A 20,988-nucleotide genomic window follows, 5' to 3' on the forward strand; every position below is an offset into this window, starting at 1 on the left:
TGTTTGGGACATTGTCAGAAAAGTTGGTGTCAGAGTGTGAAGGAGTTTGGGTGAGGGGGTTTGGGAAGCATTTGCTTGCAGTATCTCATTTTGAGAAAGACAGGAGCAGCTTTTGCATGGGGAGGGGGTGCCGGTGCAGTCATAATTTCATGAAGAAGACTAGAAGAATCACATTACTGAGCTGTATCTCAACATGCTGTAATGTGGAGGAGCAGACTCCGTACCCTGGAAACAACTTGCTGACACTGCCATGCCTAATCCTCCTTCGTGGGTAGGAGAAACATGTATTTTGCCATTCATCATTAGCATAATAAGCCAGCACATGGCACTTTGCTGTTTTGCATAAATAGTACACCCCAGTTTATGATTATAAAGGGACCCTGGGGCTAACTAGCCTCTTTATTCAATTAATGAATAGTTAATATATTTAAATTAGTCCTGCCTGGTCAATTTGAATCAGTGTGTTGTGCAGACATGAACAAATACAAATGTGTTTTTCCACTTAGATAAATTTACAAAAAAAAAAAAAAGTATAAATCAATTTAACTTCATAAAGTGTGGATTGTATTAAAAGTTACTGATATTAGATGTAAATCTTGGACTATTTTTTGTTATGGATATTCAAACTTTGGATGTGCTACTGATCTGAGCAGGAAAAGGATTTCTGCCGTTGTGTTTAAATCAATATATTGGCGGTTTTTAGGTGTAGCCTTTGTGTTGAAGGTTACTGAGAAGTTAGGGTTAATCCTAAACAATGGGAGCATGGCTACTACTACAACTATAGCAGGCATTAACATGCTGGAGAGAGAAACTAGATGGAAATAGTGGCTTTCAACATGAATATTTTACTGAGGAATCGAAATGGGAGGGGGCTGCAGCTACAGGGGTGTTCAGTTAACCATGAGATTACACACACTGCAGAAGGCATTTGGTTAATGTAATTAAGAAAACCCTATGGTGGGAGACACAGAGCATTAGTGTCCAGAATATACACTTATGCTGTGGCCTCTTCCTGCCCTAGATTGTATTTCTCTTATTTACATTTTTTTAGTGCATGTACATGTGAAGGTATATTACTCCAGCATTTTTATTCAGTTGTTGCATTAACATATGCACATGTCAAGTTGTTTATTTAAACTTTTATTTGAACCCATTTGTCTTTGTTTAAGGTGACATTAAAGATAAAAACAGAATCTCCTGCTAAGACTAGGCGCAGCTCATGTGTTCACCTTATTATTATGTTGACAATTATTTTGAAACACAACTGAATCATATCATGCTAAAAATGAGGATTGTGATTTTTTTTTAAAAAGTACTTTTACAACTGCCATTGACTGAAGATATTTAAAATTCAAGCAGAGCTGTCATTATTAGTTGTTAAATAGATTAATAGATTAACAAAATTAATTAGTAACTACCATGTTGGTCATTATTAGAAAAAACTGAAAATGTTTCAGTTGTAGCTTCTCAGGCGTGAGGGTTTGAAGCTTTCTTAGCTGCATATCATGCGGTTTTGGACCATGAGTTCAATAAAACATCATTTGATTAATATGACAGGTAGTTTTCTCTGTTTTCTGTCAGTTTATAGATCCATCAGGAATGTAACTGACAGATTAATAGACAGCACAAGTGTTTAAAATTGCGTAAAACATGTTTTTATAGGGTACTTATTGCTGTTGAACAGTTAGGCCTACCTTAAATAGGAAACAAAATAATCAATCAGACAATAACAGCAGAATCCAAACTTCTCTGATTCAACCAGAACAGATTTACAAAGATGATTTGTGTGAGTGAAGACGTTAACTCTTGTTACAACCTTTGCAATGTCTATGAAAACATGTCTTTGATTTACTGTTCCAAAAACTTCACTTGCTACTATTTTTCCTTCCTCCATTTGTAACAAATAGTTTGGGGTTGCAGTGTGTTCTTGGGATTTTCTTCATATGATTTTTGTGTCACCTTTTCTCACACAGTTTACTGTGAGGTTTTGGTTAGTGGAGGAGCTTATATTGATTAGACTGAACAATAACAGGGAATATAGAGTCTCTCATCACACAATCTCTCCACAATTTCCCCCATCCCTGGTGGATTTTCATAGTTATAATAACTCACCGCTCCTACTATTCTGGATAGATTAATAAACTTCTCATTGCTGCCACATAGGAGAAAAGAAACCTTTGCTCTGTTTAATGACAACTGTAAAGTGGAGGCAATCATGGGATGCCTCCCATGACATTTCCCCGTTCCTGTCCGCTCCACTTATCTTAGACAAATGGCCGTGCCAGGCCACTATCGAGATGAAGCGTTTTCCCCGAGTCATTACGTCTGTCACCGGGGCCATTTCCATATTGAAAAATCTGAAACAATAAACGACGCCTGAGCCTTTAATAACTGTGAAGGAATCATATTTGGAAAATTGCATTGAAGCAATAACCTTTTCTCCCTGTAATTAGATGACAGAGAGGTCCTGGTTTTAATTAAGTCAGCAATTTATAGTCGCACAGCCATACCTCAGCGTGCTGATTAGTATAGGAGGGATCACAGAACAGCGTTGCCTCAATTTGAACAGATTTGATCTAGTAATTACTGTGTTATATGGCAAAGGCCGCAGCAAGTCCCAGACTCAAGACTTTGTTGATGCGGTGCTCTGTGAAGCATGGGCCTTCCCATCGTTACTCGAGCTGCAAATATGTGGCGAGCAAGTGTCTGTCTGAATAGGTCTTCAAAGGGGGTCATCAACAGAGGACATAATGTTTGAGGAGGCATATTAAGGTGGAATTGTGAATATGAGGCCCTGTGTGCATGTGTATATGTATGTGTGTGTGTGTGTGTGTGTGTGTGTGTGTGTGTGTGTGTGTGTGTTCGAGAGGATTTGTTTGGGCACCGCATCCTTTTATGCCACAGCTTAATTGATCCACTTGGTCACTGTTAAACGTTAACGTTTCATGAGGGGGAGGGGGGGGGCAGAACGGTTAAGGATGCTGTTTTTAGTGCTGTGTTAATAAACATGGCAATTTACTGTCAATTTATGTCCTGACAGGTCGTAATGAAGACCATGAAAAGAAGATTAGCTGGAGCTGTGGTGAGTAGACCGTCTGGGGACCGTCATCATGACACTGTGGGGACCAGTGCTTGTTGTGTGAGCTGGCAGCCTCTGGCTTTCTGTGGCCGTCCACATGATTGACATTAATAGTCCGCTTTTAGGGGGGGAAATGGTAGATTTGATTTTCTCTTCTCTGAATATGACATTTATCTCATTATAGGCTACTGACGTGCACCTATAGGCGATCAGAACAACAGCACATCGCAGCCTCCTCAACACATCATTAGTGGCATCAAACAGATGCTTGTGATCTGTGCCACTAATTTCATAAGCTTCTCAGACTAACCATAGCAGCGTCTTCATATCATTTTGTTTATGTTCTGTGTGTATTTGTGTTTTCTCTCTACCTCAGATGTTTGTGGTTGGTCGCACAATTATTCTTGACCGTATAAGGCATAGAAAGTCATAAGTGGCAGTAAAATTGAGGATTCAATCATATAGTGATGCTCAAAAAATAGTTATGGGATGTGGGATTGTAACATGAAGCTGCGTAGCGGCTAACATACTGGCCCTGCACCATAGCATCCTTTGTTTAGTGTCAGGACCTTTGGTGAACGTCATTCCCCATCCTTCACGCCTCATTTCCTTTCATCTTTTGAAAGCTAAGACCTCTAATAAAAGGCAGAAAAATTTCCCAAAACACTCCAGGAACGACTTGGACACACCTGGCAGAGTTCAGACAGAACAGTGCATGTAGGCTTCTGCAGGACTTCTCCCAATCTAAAATGCAAATCCCAGAGGCCTAATGGGAGAATGGGGTTAATTAATCCTAGAGGACATCTCAGATTGAGGAGAGGGGCTCCTCAGCCCCCTAGATCTTCCCCTCCATAAAGGTCATACTTCACAATAGGAGAACAATGCATGTCTCACCCCTGTGAGGACTTCTCGTCCCCTCCCTCTAAACATCTAATTTGATCTCCTTCCTTAAATCAGCATAACTATATCGCCTGAGAACAAACCCCAGAACACAACGGGACATTAAGTGCTAATACTAAACGCTGTCCCCAGGCTCTGAATCATCCATAGATCTGTGACAAAGCTCCCTCAGAGGCGATGGAGTCTGGTGCTAAATGTCTGCCACTGGCTAAACATCATTTTGTGTGCTGACGCTCCATGCTAAAGACTCTGTCTCTAGGCCTTGGCTGCGTGACTCTGCCCCATGATTTATGGGTCATCATTTGGGTGACATTTTCCTCTGGTCCAACATTGTAGTCAGTTGGCATTACAATACTTTCTTTACACCTTCCCTGCATTGTGGCATGTTTGAGGGAGACTGCCCCGCACAAGTGTGTGTGCATGTACGCCACGAATGCCGTTTCCAGCCTTTGTGCTGTTGCTGCAGGGTTTTTCTGTGGCAGAGGACTCTTTTGTACTGCTGCCACAAAGACCTTAATGCCATGTGATGTAAAGAGGTTTATCTCTGTAGTCTAATGACCCTAATTCTTCTCAGAGCAAAGCATCAAGAGATCAATGTCAGTTCTATGAGAAATTGGCATGATAATTGAAACGCAGCAACAGAAGAAACAAAAAAACCAACTATATATTAGTGTTTTCCGCGCTACAACTTACTCTCCTACTCTTTTAGGTTATCAATAACGCCCACAAACACTCTTTACAGACTTGCTTCTCCATTCCTCCATCCAGGAGATGGTGGATCAGTTTTGGCTGCGGAAACAGTGTCTCCCCCTGGGCTGCAGAGTGGCTCCTGTCCCCTTCTCTCCCTGCAGCTGGAGCTACCAGAGCCAGATGCTACGTAGCTCCACCACCCTCTGTCCCCCCTGTCTCTCTTCCAGGAGGATGGTGCCCAGAGAGGAGGATGACAAACGCCTCTGCCTCCTCTTACTGACGGATTTGGACGACCTGACTCCAGCCCCGCACTGTTCCAACCGCCAGCACAAGATGTTGACTTAATGGAAGGGGGTTGGCTGTGGATAGGCCCATATGCGTTTGTATTGGGAAAATATGGCAGGGCGGTGTGTCTGTGTATCCCCCGTATATCTGTGTATTCAACGGGATTGTGTGTGTGTCTCTGTGTGTGTGTGTGTCTCTTCACCTAGCCCAGACTGCCTACATCCATCATGCCATGGCGCTCTGGCAGAGAGTGGGACTCAGACAGCTTCACTAACACACGGTCAGTTAAATTGCCTGTTAAATTGTCCTGGTCCGTAGCTATCTTAGGTGTAGATAAAAACACTGCACTTAAAGCCTGCACTTAAAGGCAGAAATTGTCAAGTAAATGCCAGCCACCCTCCATGCATAGAGAAAGAGAGAGAAAGGGAGAGAGAGAGGGAGAGAGGGAGAGACAGAGATCCTCTAAGGGAAACACATTTCCATTACAAGACAAAATACTGCAGCACACTGAGGGGAATTTGTGTGTGTGCGTCTATTATGGATGCCACGGTTATTTCCTAAGCTAAAATATCAATAATCAAACGTCGAACTATATGATATATATGTATTCAAATGTCTGGAAGAGTCGGAAAATTATCAAAGAAGCCCGTATATTGGCTGTATATGAGCTCCAGGCCCACCTGATCAATAGGCTAAATTATGCATTGAGCAGCAAAGCTGTAATACTTCTTCATCAACCTTCACCGTGCGTCCTTAATGATTAAAACAATGGTCTCAATCCAATACCTTTGACATTTCTCTCCAAGCAACCAAATGGAAAATTGAGCGTCATTCTTTTAACATTACTGGGATATTAAGGATAATTGCCTGTTTACTCCTTGTGTACCTGGACCAGAGAGATTCAGAGAGCTGCTCTCCTGTAACCAGTGATATAAAGGCAAAGGTGGGTTAGTTACAGCTCTGCGGCAAAATGTAACGTACACATTAAAGGGGAAATCAATTACATGTTTGCAGAAATGGGAATTTGTAATCTAAGATTGTAAAGAATTAAGTATTAAGAGATGGTAAGAATAGATAAGAAGCTCTGTTGCATTATGTCTCTGACTGAAACACTGCAGTCTGTTTAATGACTCTTTACTTAGTGATAAGGCTTAATGCTCTAAAACTTTTTTCTGTGTTTTGCTTTGGCCCTGTTTTGAAAATGGCAACCTTTATGTGTATTTAAATTTATATTTAAAGACTAATAGTTATTATTTACACTAGTTATATATTAATGTTCTCTAAAGTGAGTTTGTTATTTCATGGATCATGAAAATAATGATTCAGACATTTCACTAGCTGGGTGATAAGCCTAACACAGAAATGTTTTTAAGTGTAGTTAAAGACTGTTGACACACACAAGTTTGTCTTCTTTTTCTTTCCTATGAGGCTCAAAATAACCATAATGGATTCATTACTGTAAAAAAGTTTTATTTAAGTATCTACATGTTTTATTGTATTAATATTAATGATAATATGTCAGACATCACCAATAATTGGAAATTAGAAGCATGATAAGTGGATGGATGTAGCCTGCCAACATAAACTCAGCGATATGGGAAGTCATTTCTATTGACATACCAGGAAACTACATACATACATACATTAACTGCATCGATGAACAATATGTGACCGTGACTGTAAAAACATCAATAAGTGTCAGGAGCTATTAACATGTTGATATTTGCATAATCTCATAAAAATCGTTTTATTTGATAGCTCCAATGTGTAACACAGAGAACACTGGATAAATCATATGATCAGATCAGTTGTGGTATTTGAAAAGTGCCATTTGTTGTCACACCTTGTTTGTCCTGATTTATGGTGAATATGAAAACCACATCTCTCATAAGGAGATATCGTTAATTGTTTTTGTTTTTTCTTTGATTAGAAACTCAATTAATTTAATGAGTCAACAGTGAAAGGATCCTTTTGTTGAGGAGTTTATTTCTAGGAACTATATGACAACATCACAGTAGATGCAGATGGCAATAAAACTTCACCTTCTCACCCTCGTTCACATGATGCCAAACGCACATGAAAGAGCAAAACCTTCATATTTTCATTTACTTTTATTATGGAATTAAAACCAGAACTGAAGCCTTTGGTAGACCCCTGAGACAATCTCTATGCAAAACATCAGATTCAAACAGTTTTCAGTATTTTGTTGAGCAGAGTGCGAATCAACCCAGCAGCGCGATTTGATATTAAACTCTTAACACCGTTAGTGAGGGTTGTTTGGTTGATCAGTAGTTGAGTTGGGCGCTAGGGGGCAGAAAAGCTCCACAAGTGGCGATGATGGAGCGCCTCTCTCTCACTCACTCCCCCTCTCTCTCCTGCTTCCTATCATCTGAAGATGGTTTTGTAACGCTGTGGTTATGCTTTGCATCAAGAACTTCAGCCGTACTTGATTTGAACTCTTTTTTGTTGCTTTTATTGTGAAGGTTCGCAATAAAAGGTCATCCATGATGACCTGTTAATTAAAATCCTGTCCCACGCACCAAGCAGGCAAAGATGACTCTGTGGTTCAGGTTGAATCATGAATAACAATATAAGTAAGCAATATGAAGCTATAACACAGCGGCACGTTATAACCTTAAATCCGGTAACTATAGGTCAAAGCTATACTGCAGGAGTTTAAGGAATTAACGCACTTAAAGTCTCTGCATCAGAACTATTTAGTTCTGCGGAGCTGATGTGCATGTTGGCGCGCTCGTATAGGAGGAGATAGGTGGAGTGGTGGCTGACTCTTATTTTGGCACCTCATAATCACATCCTCCCTCCGTCGTTTATAAGGCTGCCTCTCCCAGGTCTGAATCTTGACTCGCTTTCAGCTCTGCCATTTGTTCAAGGAGATGTGGCGAGGTCGAGAAGCCAAAGTGCAGCCTCCTTGTAGGCCCCTCTCCAGTGGTGGCTGAGCAGGCAGGGAACTTTGCGGGGGTTTTTGGCTAAAAATCCGCCCATCTGCTTGCCCATCTGAAGAGGGGCAAAATCTTAACTTTCACCGTGCAACTTATATGGAGGAGGTGTGTGAGCGCGCGTGTGCGTTGGGGCTGCGTGCGTGCGTGCATGTGTGGGCGTGCGTGCGTGCGTGCGTAGCAGCGAGAGGGGATGAGTGGGGACTGACTGAAGCAAATGCGATGAATATTCATAACCGCACATGTCACAGTTTTGATGTATTTTGTATAACGTGGTCCGTGTGATCGGTTTATATGAATTATAAGAAGCAGCTAGAGGCTCCAGTCAGGATAGCCTATTCCAGATGCACTTTTACGCACAGCATTTGCGCAAAAAAATATATTTCAAAAGGTTTCACCACTGTTATTGTTAATGATATGATTGTTTTACCTTGAGCCATTCATGTGATTATTCTTATTTCTAACTGGCCCTGAGAGCTTGTGTTAACTCACTCCAGGCAGACACATCAGTGGACAACATTTAAGAATATAATTCTTTTTAATGTGATATAATGGCCAAGCGCGCATGCCACTGAATAAGAAATAAGCGATACCAACTTTTACGCGCGGTTTAAACTTCACTCTTGTGCGTGTATGATGATCACATCGAGTCCCCCGTCCTGTTTGGACCCTCAGATCAGATGCCGGGCTGGTGCGCAGGCATCACACTAATGCAGGGTGACCGGGGGCTCTCTCCTGCGACAAAACCCCACAGCTGTCCTCAAATCAATACATGTCACAGAAATATGAAAACAAACTCCCAGACCGCCGCGACTCCCTTCAGTAAATAGGGATGTCTGTCTGATCTCAGATGAGGGGTTAAATACTGTATCATAGCCTACAGAGTGGAAATTATAAACCCATCTAACCTGACTGTGTAGAGTTTACTACCTTTTATAGCCTGACATAAAAATATGTTATTTAAACCATGGTGCAAGTTGCATAAGAACAGATTGTTCTGGCTGAGCCCTGTTTAAACGTCTTGTATAATGATCAGCAGCCAATCAACCATGATTATTTATTGAATTATTTGAAATATGCATAACCTATACTGAACGCGTTTGATTTGTGAGCTTCCTCTTTTCTTTTCTTTTTTTTTTTTTTTGCAGCAACGCAGGAGGAGGGTTGCATCTGTTAGGGTCCAATGTTAGTCTTAATTACTGGCCTTCATGTTCTCCATGGCCCTCAACCGTCTTTAATTAAAACCTTGATTAGGGGGGAGGAGGTCTCGGGCAAGACTATAACCAGATGGGTTTCCAGCAATAATAATAAAGACTTTATCCGCTGCCGCTGCTGCTGCCTGTGCGCCATAAAGCGCAGAGCTCGCTGCCCGTCCATTTCAAAGCACAGCGAGCAGAAAGAGGTTGTTAATTACGCCGGTAATTACTTGTCTAATTACGGTTCGTTTGTGATTAGATTTAGAAACGTTTCGCGGTCTATACAGAGGCTTTCTGTAGCCAGTATGAGGGCTTAACACTGTATAGGCCGAAATGTAGTGTGTATCCACAGCGGGGTGCTGCTGAATAACCAGCCTATAAAGGATGGAGTGAATAAGATCAATAGTGAAGCAGTGACCCGAAAATTATCTTTATTTTTCTCAGAGAAGTCCTCAATAATCTATATGTTCAAGGTACAACAAAGTGTCTCCGGAATCAGTGGCAAACATGTTGTCAAACACTAATTTCACAGCTTTCCTTTCCCTGTCTGCAGGATATTTCCCAGTTTTTTTTTGTTGTTGGTTTTTTTTTAAAGCCCTTCCTCTAGAGTTCGACAGGTTTTGGTGAGCTTTTAGTGAGTTCTCTTAAAAGCAGCCAAAGAGGTTATCTTATGCCACATTTTAACGACGAGCACTTTGATGGCCTCTGAGAGTCTCTGGGTCCCAATCTAACTCACATTTTCTGTGCTAAAAAGAATATTTGCAGGGGGGACAAACACACATAAAGAGCCAAATCAATAATGCATCCTGACATATCCTGCAGAATGACATATTAGCGACTTAAGATTCGCCACATTAGGAATAATGGTCTGAAAGTCATGAGTGCAGCAGGCACGCCGCCGCCTTTATATTCAAGACAGAGAAACTTGCAAATAACAATCAGTTCAATTATCCTCAAAATATTTACTCCAGGATAGGATTTGTCATCCAGACACAGAGAAGGAGGGAGGGGAGAGGAAGAAGTGATTTCTTGCTGCACTATGTGCGTCCATTTTCCAGACGGTTTGTCGTCGTTATTGCCTGATTTAGTGTGTGTTGTTTTACATAGCCCAGTTATCTGTGTGAGTTCACGTACAGCGTTTGTGCCGCTGCATCCATTTATACATATCACACAGATCTGCGTTGAGTTTGTCACATTTGGTGTTTTATGTCCCGTCTCCTCTCTTTGCTTGGAGCTATAGGCTTGTTTGTAGAAGGTCCCACTGGCTTGCGCCTCTTACTGGCATCACATGCGCATTTATTCAGGCATTTTAACATGTTTTTGCAGTTTTGCGCACGAGAAAAGTCCTATCTATCTATCTATCTATCTATCTATCTATCTATCTATCTATCTATCTATCTATCTATCTATCTATCTATCTATCTATCTATCTATCTATCTATCTATCTATCTATCTATCTATCTATCTATCTATCTATCTATCTATCTAGTGGCCATGTGTGCAGCGGTGTGCAGTATAATTACCTCTCTCCTCAGATCTCTCTGTGCTCCTCTGCAGCAGGTGCTCCGGCCTCTCTGACCCTGCGCAGCAAAGTGCCAGAGGCCAGGTGATGGCATTAGTGAAATGATGTCTATATTTATTTATTTATTTTACGCGCACGCATACCCGCCCCCTCCATCTGGAGAGAAAGGAGCAGGGGCAGAATGACATCTTATAGTACAAATGCCATCCCGTCACCTGTCACTCACCATGCTTTTGTGGCGCCGCGGTGAGGTGAGCTTCCTATGCAAAGTAATGAGTCGGTGCCATCCTTTGGATTGAATGAATTCACGCCACTCACCTTTTCGAGATGGCATTCAATATATATTGTGGTTTTATTCATAATACAGTGAGGGGGGAGTGTGGACTACACACTGCCTCAGCTGATGCTCAGGTAATGCTTTACCCACGCGGCTATCACCGAGTCAGGTGACAATGTGTCAGCTGATAATGGCGCGGAGAAATCAATTGTGGGTAAACAAAGAGAACAGAAAGTTAGAGCAGATGGAAAACACAGCTGCTTAAAATAGCTAGACAAATAATGAGACATCATGAAATGGATCAAATAGATATGAAGCGGGCAGAATATCTCTATTGTAATGTGAGGGAGCGTTAAAGCAGCACGGTGCAGTTTGAGCCAAGCAGCAGCCCTGCCCTGGGGATTATGTATCATCATGACCATAACTACCATACCGTGTGTTGGCTATATCGCACACCATGAATTACACAGAAGAATGCACAACCTCAGCGCTCAACGTGATTCGCAAAAAAAAAAAAAAAAAGGAAAAAAAATCATTAAGATCACAGCCCAAACACGAGCAATGGGAGCACAACACTCCTACAATGTGAGCCAGGTGAGAGGAGTTCTAGTTAATCTGTGCTTAAAAATATGTCTGAAGCCCAGAGCAGGACGTCGTCTCATAGGTTTAGATACCAGGGGCCAATGTCGTCAGGAAAACAATATTATTTTAGTAGCTGCTACATTGGTTTGCTGGTTTACATGCTCCAATATGTTTTTATGACTGCTTCCTGAAGATCTCAGCACCAGTATGAATTGTATTAAATCTATCTGATCATGTGGAAGACCTCTCTTTTGTCTGTTAGTCAATTAGGTTAACATTAAAATGATTGTCTATTTTTCTTATCTATTTTTTTTGTTTAATTCTGATGAAGTAAAAAACAAACAAACTGTTGCTAAGATTTGCTCTTCACAGTCCTACAGGCTCATGGCACGCTGGAGTCAACAGAAGCCAGTTTTACTTTAATTGTTTGTTAGTCACCTTAAGCCTAATCACTCGTTTAAAAAGTAAGAACACAAAGTCCAAGGTCGACTTGGTCTGTGAACTACAAATCATAGGTGTTACATAGACACAATCCTCTTTCGGTGCTGCTGAATCCAGGCCAACACCCTTTAGCTGATGCGTAATTTACCTCGCCGTGCGTAATTAACTGCGTCGCCGCCAGACCCCGGTATGTGTAACACTTTATTTTGAACGGTGCAATACGTTTCCATTAAACGTTATTAAAGCGCAGGGAGTGACGAGCTCTCATTTGTCTTGTCAGGACATCTGACAACCTCGTTAGCTCCCATTTTCCCCTGTCAGCTCACAGCGCGACACGGACACTGACTTCAGCCACTCCTGGCAAGTGAGTGATAAATGCGCCTACTCAGCCCTGCGTAAAACAGCAGCATTATTGTTGCCAGCACGAAGCATCAGAATCAATCACGACGTAGCCTGCGTGGCAGGTGTCAGTCTTACTTTTTTTTTTTTTTTTTTTTTTTTAAATCCAGCCCACTGTCAATCTTTAATCTAATTTTAAGGGTCATAGATTTAGGGCACAATATCCCCTCGTTTGGACTTTTCTCTCTGCTGTCTGACTCGCCGGACTGACCATGTGCACCACAGCCGCTACAGCCCCCATTTAGTGCTGCGCTCTGGCCTCGCAGCAGATTAGAGGTGTCGCAAATTGAATAGTTATGAATATTTGTGCGCAAATGGAGGATCTTGTTATTTTGCAAAGAAAGGGAGAAGAACACTTAATGGCATGGGATCTTTCCGCCCGCTGCACTTTCAGATGCAATTGTAGATCGAAGTCAGACTTGTCACGTTGAGCCAAAGTGAATTCCTAACATCCAGGACGTGCCTGTCTACTCCGGACAAATTGCATCCAATCACCCCGGGGGAATTCGGCTAATGTCTCGATCCAGGGCCGGGGAGCATGGAGAGAAAACAAATCAAACTCTGCACACAGAGCGTGTAGGGCTTATTAAAACATTTCACACAGGGGGAGAGAGAGGGAGAGAGAGAGAGAGACGAGGAGAGTGTGTCTGCTGTGCGTGTGTGTGTGTGCGCGCGGGCGCGTTTAGCATGGGTTGTGTGTGTGCAGGGGTAATTAGGCTATATTACCTTTGGACACTGTATGTTAAATTGAAAATATCAGATGACCAATCTAAACATTTCTGCTCACTACATGCCTGCTGTTTGAGTGGCAGAGTCAGCAGGAGCAGGCCTGGCTATTTTACCCCCTCCCTGACAGATCAGCCTCCAATTTGACAAACTCTGGCCTCTCTTTATAATTTTAGACGAATCTAAACTCATCAGGTTTTGTTCACGCTCCCTCCAATAGCTCTGAATGTACAATTAAAACGATTACCAATTAACTTTATGCACATTGAAAAGTTTCAGTCAAAAGTACCGGGCCTGTTTCACGTCTAAACTTGAACTTCAGAGAGAACTTACCTCCGCGTCTTCCTTGCAATTAATCCTAGTTTAGATGGATGAAATAACCGCCTGTGAACGCAGCGTCAACCCCGCGTGCACCCTCTGCTTTCTGGTAACGTGCTCGGTCCCCTGGACATTTTTCTCTGTCTGCTACAGCGGCAGTAAACAATAAGCTCATGAGGCGTAGGCTATGGCAGCATAATGTTCTGCATGGCTAGAGAGGGGAGGTCGATCATTACACAATTTGTTTTAAATTTGATCAGTCAGAGAGGAGCGAGAGATTGGCATTTCCACCATGCACCACCACCAACCGCCCCCCCACCACCCCCCACAACTACCCTCCACCCCCCCAAAGGGGACCTCGTATGCAGTGCAGGGGGCTGCTCTCCTATAGACCTGTAGCTATGTAAAAGTTTGAACACATGTTGTCCACGCAGGCCTGTTTACACCCACACCAGCATGCAAGATGCTAGATGTTGAGATGCATGTGGGGTGGGGGCTCTAAATGTGCAATAGCGGTGAAGAGTAGGATTAGATGCAAATGTTGGCAGATATTTGTAAAGTTGCAAAAATAGTTTGAAAAATCAGAAAGTGTCAGTGTGATTTAGTCTGTGAGAGAGAGAGAGTCTGTGTTAGGGAGGGAGAGAGAGAGGGGGGGGGGGGGGGTAGAGAGAGAGGGAGAGAGGTGGCGTTGTGCAGCAGCAGCGTGGTGACGGCAGAGGGAAAACCGGCTGGACAGATTTGCGTTTACGCCTGATCTGTTTCTGGAGAGTGGGGCTGTGTGGGAAGGGAAAGGGAGCACCTGGCTCGACCGCTGTATCCCATCTCGTTTTATTGACAGCCTGATAAGCAGGGACCCAAGCCGTGCGGTTTCCAGCGCGGATGTCGAGCACCCTGCTGCGTTGCACAGTATCAAGGCCTCTTAATGGCTGTTCCTCCAAATAATGGCCCAAACACAGCCAGTCCTGACTGGCCCGTACCTGCGCTGCCCCGGTCTCTTCCTGGGAGACAAGCGGCGGCGCGGTTGCCCATTTACTCACCGTCTTGTTCAAATTGACACAAACATCAGAGGTTGTGAAATAGGATTTGAGGCTTTTAGCCTGCACCAGTGAAAGGGAAGCTGAAGCCCCATTACGAGTAGCGGATGACAACTTTATAGGGCTGTAGAAATAAAAAACGTTTCCAGCACAGACTCAAACAGTGAAAGGTCTATAAATAGAATTCATGTTCATGGCAACATTTTTGAATCCATGATACATAAAATAACTGTGCCACAATGTCCTGTACAACACCAGGACCTGGGATCAGGCCTATACAGCCCTAACGATTTTTCATATCCTTTGAATGGGACTTGCCTGCACCTGGTTTGTGCACACCTGTTGCACGCCGAGCACGCACAAATTTAAAAACACAACAACTGTACCCGCTCGTATCACAATGCCTCTGTGGCTGAATCCCTTCTTGTTGTTGAAGCTGGTGATGGTCTTTTCCCATTTGAAGTTAGATGAAGAATATCTTGGAAATGTTAATATGATAGGCCTATATTGGAAGAAAAAACTACCAGGCAATAGCCTATGGTCCTTTGCGCGTGTTGTTTACATCAAATAAAATGTGTGTTTCAGTAAGACTCGGTTCAGTTTTAGGATGAGCTCAGAGAAACTCCTCACATGCGTGACTTTTATTCTAGAAACCCACTTGGAACATGTTTTCTTCCTTAAGGAAATTGTCCTTTTAATTTGAAGAGTTTGGCTGTTTGGAATCAAACTCTCCAACCCCAAAAGCATCTCTTGTAGAAGTGCTCTTGAGCTAATTCGTTGAATTCCTGCAGAGCTGCAGCTCCTTAATCTATTAATATGAACGAAGCAAAAACACTAACTCAGTCTAAAATATCCAGGAGTGGAGAACTAAGTTGTCCGTCTGTGGAAATTTGAGACGGTTCGACGCGTCAGGGGACAGCGGAGTAGATATGAATGAAGAAAAAAAAAAAAGTAGCAAAATCAAATGAAATAGTCAAGATTTAAAATCAAATAGAATCAGATAGAATAAAGGTAAAAACAAAGCAGGAGGTGTCTCCCGCAGAGTGAGCTGTTAGCTGTCAGCCCCTGCACACAGCAGACACACTTTACTGGGACAGTAAACAGGCCGGTGCGCTCCACATGTAGGCTACCTTGTGCACTTCCCAGTTCTGTGCCGTGTCCTGTCCAAGGTATGACGTCGGCCCGTCGCTCCAGCCAATCACTGCCAACTTGAGGCTGATGCCGAAGGGAGAGTTGCTGGTAAGAGCCGCAGATTTTTTTCCCCGACTCTCATTGACATTTCAACTCCACGACGGATCCAAAGGTAGATAGATTTTAATCGGGACCTATAAGTTTCTGTCGCCGTGGCGCGGAGGAGCGATCCAAGGGAGGGAAGAAGCGAATTTATGCGCACAGGATACTGGTCACACACACGCACGTCTGCTGTCTTTCATTCGGTGAGTTTGGACGGACTATAATATATATATTTTTAACAACACTCTCTTTTTTAATATTTTAAAAGTCAGATTTTCTGGAAATCATTCATCTGAGATTATTTAAAAACGACCATTTGCCAAATGTCCTCAACCGCTTAAAAGGTGCACGAGGACATTTTCAAGCAGAAAGTTGAGTGCGCGTGCAGATTGTTTTGTAAACCGGATGCACTGGTTAAAGTCAGGGAAAATTTACAGAAGTGTTTGAACGTTTTCCCAGGAGGTGTATCCTATTCACCCACACGAAGTTGGAACACGGGGTGCTGACTTTGTTTCTGCTGTCATCTATCACACACAAACACACACAGACACTTTCACATATACATCGGCTACAGCGTGTAATTAGCGATCTTCGCTGAGGAATTAAGTGCACGTCACACCTCTTAAAAGCGCCTATTATTGTGATCTTTACGCAGGGGAAATTAAGGGCTTCAGACCTGTACAGTAAATTAAATGCGCATGGGATCTGTCCGGCTTCACCTCGATCCATCAGCGCGCTGGAAATGACGCTGTCCATCAGTGAGTGGACTGACCAAGCCGCGCGTCCCCATTCACGTGTGATTTTTTTACATTTTATTTTGTTAAATTATTTTTTTCCCGGAGAAACAACTTGTATTGTTTCAAATGTTCAATCCATTGGGTCATTGGTCGTGTTGTAGCCCAAACTAGAGTGTGTCAAACTTTCCTGTAGCTGTTAACTGAGCGTGGATGGGACATGACATGCGTGCCTTGAGGGTTTTCAGATGAGTTTTGCTCTGTCAAAAGGCCTGGGCCTAGTAGTTTTACTCGTATATTTTAAGTCTTTATGTTTTTATTAGGGTATTTTGTGATAATCTAAAAAAAAAAAAAAAAAAAAAAATCCCCAGAATCAATCTGACCTCCAATCAGTGGCTGGGAGACGCTGGGTGCCTCATACGGGCTCCTGTATGTTTGGATCCAGTGTTGCTCTCTGTCACGCTCGCCGAGCAGCGCTGTGACACCATTAGCCCCGGTGTTTATCCCAGCCTTCAGCCTTTTGCCAGGAGAGTGCTTCTGATGGGCTGCACACCTAAGAAACCCTCAGCCCCTTTTCTGGTCTCCAGACTGACTTCCAACACCGGGTTGAGCTATAATCGATTCAAAACTACATCTACACAGCCTACACCTCGCTCAGGTGGAGCAGGCTCCAGCATCGCTCATTTGAAAATGCAGTTCATAGGGTTTTTATTTTGATGGACTTTTATTTTGTAAAGCAGGTTGGAGCCTGTTAGGCCTTTGGACCAAACAGACTTGAGCACCATCTGCAAACATCATATTCTTTCCCTGTTGAAGAGACAACATGGATTTATCACCGTCATGATGGAGCTATATGTTTCCTTACATCCACTTCACGTGCTAAGAAATGTCTCCACGTTAACACAGCCTCTGTTCCGGGTCGCGCTCCATGTGCAGCTCGCCTTAAATGAATAACGCATTAGTGACAAAAGTCTAAGGCACATGTGATTGTTTAATTACGGTTGATTAAAAAGTGATCACACAATGTAAAAGTGCTGATAATTTATGTACAACAGCCAGCGATGTCCTCATGAATCTCTATAAAAGAAGAGGTGACAAACGAGGCTGTTTGATGAATGACAGGTCAACATGTAGGTCGACGTTTGTGGTGATCATTGTGATCACAAAATAAACACACAGCCCTAATAATCTTATAATAATTAATAACAATAACTATATTAAAAGGTTACATATTTTCAATTTGTCTTTTTAAAAGATAACTCAAAATGAAACATTTAAAAAATATATTTTTGGAACCTCAATTAGATTTTTTTTAAAATTCTAATAATCTTCATAGTATTGGCAACAATATTATCAAAAAACTTTTAATTTTACTATAAATAATTATCAAAATAATATTTGTTATTATCAAATGTATATTATATAAGATGGGGAATAAGTAACGCACGCCTTCTGTCAAAGAAAAGAAAAACAACAACAAAAAAGATGTATCTTCATCAGTTATAAAGATCAATATATGCTCAGATATTTTTTAAATAAATCAGAGGGATATTTATTTTTTATTTTTTATCATGCAACAACAATAGTCTCCCAGTAATTCTGAAAATGTTTTGATAAATAAAGGGTGAGTCAACTATCACCACTGGGGAGCACCACATCATCTAGACAATTCATAAATAAAATAACAATACATTTTAATTAATTAACTTGTTGAGGTCAACAAAATTAATTAATTTTTAAAATATATGAACAACGTTTCAGGGAAAATGATGACTAACTGAAACTGCCAGTAGTTGTATTTCTTCTTTTTATCTGATAGAGATTTCCCCCAGCCTGTAAAGGGTGAACTGTAATCCCAAGTAAAAGCCATAAATTAGATGGGTTTCCCCTCCACTACATCCCCTCTGCCTATCCAAAAAAACAATGCCACTGTTTTTCACTGCAGCTCCCTCCCCTTATGTTTTCTCTTCGCTCCCTCCTTCCTTTCTTTTTTGTATTTAAAAGTTTCTACAGGGGTACAAATACCACATTGCCTCAGGCTCAGGGGAAAATAGCGACCAGATTAGGCTTTTCTTTTCAAGGCCTATGACATTAGTTGCTGCTAATCCGAATTGGGCTAATTGCTTTCCCAACATGAGCATATCCCGTTTTTTTCACAGACCTCTACAGCAATCCAGGCTATCTACCAAAACAAAAGCACAACAACAAAATGTATAGGAAATATATAGGTCCAGCAGCCTGGTGGACAGCGAGCTGCTGCTGATGCAGTATAGGCCTACTTGGCATGGGAGTAAAGGTTGTAGGAGGAAAAAAAAAACTCCAGAAATCTCTTGAGAGTGGAGACAACGAATTAGCTCTTGGAGCGGATTTACAGCTTAACCAAAGAAATCAATAACCTACTGGAGGTATTGTTTCCAAAGAAAACTACTTGACACACTCATCGGGGAATCTGTCTTTCAGCGAAAGGCAGGTTAGTGGTGTGAATTTTTGACAGCTGCAGTCTGTGACAAGTGAGAACATTTGCACTACAAAGGCAGGTTATAGAAACTCCAGAAATACGCATTTTAAATATATAGTTAAAGTTTGTATGTGAGGGTTTAGCTCCAGAGCAGAGGTCATATCAAATATTATTTCGGTCTAGATATTGTGTTAAAATCCCAACTTTGAATTATTAAAAAAAAAATCTATTACTTGCGACTGAAACCCAGTGGCTGTGCCCTGAACTGATGTCACAACATGCAGCTGTCCAAGCTCCATGTGCTCACTATGGCTGACCGACACGAGGACGCACGAGTTTAGTAAACAGTGCAGAAGTTCAGACTCCTCTTCGGGGTCCGCGCATGGTCTGTTGTTGCCTTCTGTGTTTACACTTTGACTCCCAACTTCGGCTCAGTTTCAGATTAAACCAATAATGACATGATTCTGATAAAGTTGATTTTTACACAATCATAACAATGAAGTGCAGCAGTTAAAAAAAAAAAAAAAAAAAACATGACCAGGTTCCCTCATCGCGCAAAACTCCTGTCCGGGTGGGGTGACTTGGTGTTGGGGTGGGGTGGGGGGTGTTTGTGGTCTAATGCATGTCTAATAGAGGGGTCCTTGACGTGAAAATGTTTGGGGGAACCCCCCTCTCACTCCTTCCTCCCTCCCCCCCCCTCACCCTTTAGCTGATATAAGCTGTGTCCATTCATGGTAGGCGTATAGGCTGAGCCACCAGTCTAAGTGAGTAGAAACAATGCAGGAAGGAGAAACAGATGAATGTGCTCGTTTAGTTTACGGGTTGTTTGATGAAGGAGTATTGGCCAAAGTGTTGTTCCTCACCGCGGGACCCTCGGTGACAGTTTGAGCCGGTCCTCTCAGCTCATTATCTCGCCGGCCCACTGAGGGCCCCATTCAAGCAGGGCAGTCCCTCTCGCTCCCTCTCCCTCTCTCTCTCTCTCCCCCTCTTCCTCCCCACCTCTCTCTCTCTCCCTCTCCCTCTCTGGCAGCGTCGTTTGTCTACTCATTGAACCCATAGTCAGGAATGCGATGGTTGTTAGGGAGCCCTCTTTCACCTCCGAAGTGTTTTATTGATGAGCTCTGACTTCTCCTACTTTTTCACATGTCAAAGAAAGTCAAGTGTAGGCCTCCATGACTTCATTTCATGCCCCCCTCCCTCCCAAAAAAAAGTAATTTCTCTCCCCTCCCCCTGCTTATGCTTGTCCCTCTCTCTCCTCTCCTCTCCTCCCTCTCTTTGCCCTTTCATGCACCCCCTTTTCTGCTTTAGTTTGGCTTCCACTTCCATACAAACCTCATTCTCTTCCCCTCGGTTCTCCTCCCTTTAGGAGCGAGCGGCGGGGCTCCTCAGTGCTGAGGCTGGTGCTGCCCAGAGTGTCCGGGTGTATGCTCAAACGCGGGCGCAGAGGGGTTGCTTTTGGGTGCGTTGAGGTGTGCGTTAATAGCCAGTCATTCAACCAGCGCAGTTTGGGAGCGTGTGGCCATGGCTACACAGTCATTTGCTTTACTTTATTTACGCGTGCTATTTGCTGTCAGGTCGCAGGAGTGACGTCGCCGTGCCTCGCAAATGTGTCCATAAAAAGCAGCCGAGCTTGCCCTAAAGGCTGCGCTCTTTACGCATGGTGTTCTTGTTGACAGGAGGGAGAAGGCTATTCAGGGGAAGGTGATACCCAAAAGAATCAACAAAAGCACGTGGTGGACGTTTCAGGTTGTTGTTAGTGAGGAAAGGCCGTGACACATTTAAATGTAAAAGCTTTTTCAAAAGTCTATTTGCTCCCATTTGGAGCTTTTAACTCAAAATAATAATATTAAAAACTTTCCCCAACTTTCTATCCACTGGAGTTATATCCTCAATAGTACTCCACAGCCACTTTTTCTTAATCATGAATACAATTGTAATAATTCTTAATGACTTTGCTGCAATAAGATTCAATTAATCTGTTAAGATGGTTGAAGTTGTGCTTTGAACTGGTGCAAGTTATTTGAACATAGTGTGTTACGCCAGCTCTATCAGTGCAGGTCTCCATCTGACATGTGGATGCAGAACCCCCCACCCCCACCCCCCCAAAAAAACAAACAAACAAACAAACAAACAAACAAACAAACACAAACAGAAGT

General features: G+C 42.6%; 1 protein-coding gene across 11 annotated transcripts in view; it reads left to right on the forward strand.

The window, feature by feature from the left end:
* The first annotated feature begins 3,045 nt into the window (after positions 1-3,045).
* The window catches only part of pax6b (paired box 6b), a 35,063-nt gene continuing 17,120 nt past the window's right edge, over positions 3,046-20,988 (forward strand). For 4 of the 11 annotated variants that reach the window (XM_085763054.1, XM_085763105.1, XM_085763087.1 and 1 more), the window contains exon 1: positions 15,619-15,847. The gene's annotated coding sequence lies outside the window, so the exon portion shown is untranslated. Of the gene's footprint in view, positions 3,083-4,747; positions 5,235-15,618; positions 15,848-20,988 lie in introns of those variants that run through there. The other 7 variants (XM_085763160.1, XM_085763187.1, XM_085763154.1 and 4 more) reach the window with 4 other exon arrangements.

Source organism: Trachurus japonicus, chromosome 3, assembly GCF_045865225.1.
Source record: "Trachurus japonicus isolate A0001 chromosome 3, Traja_1.0".
NCBI lineage: Eukaryota > Metazoa > Chordata > Actinopteri > Carangiformes > Carangidae > Trachurus > Trachurus japonicus.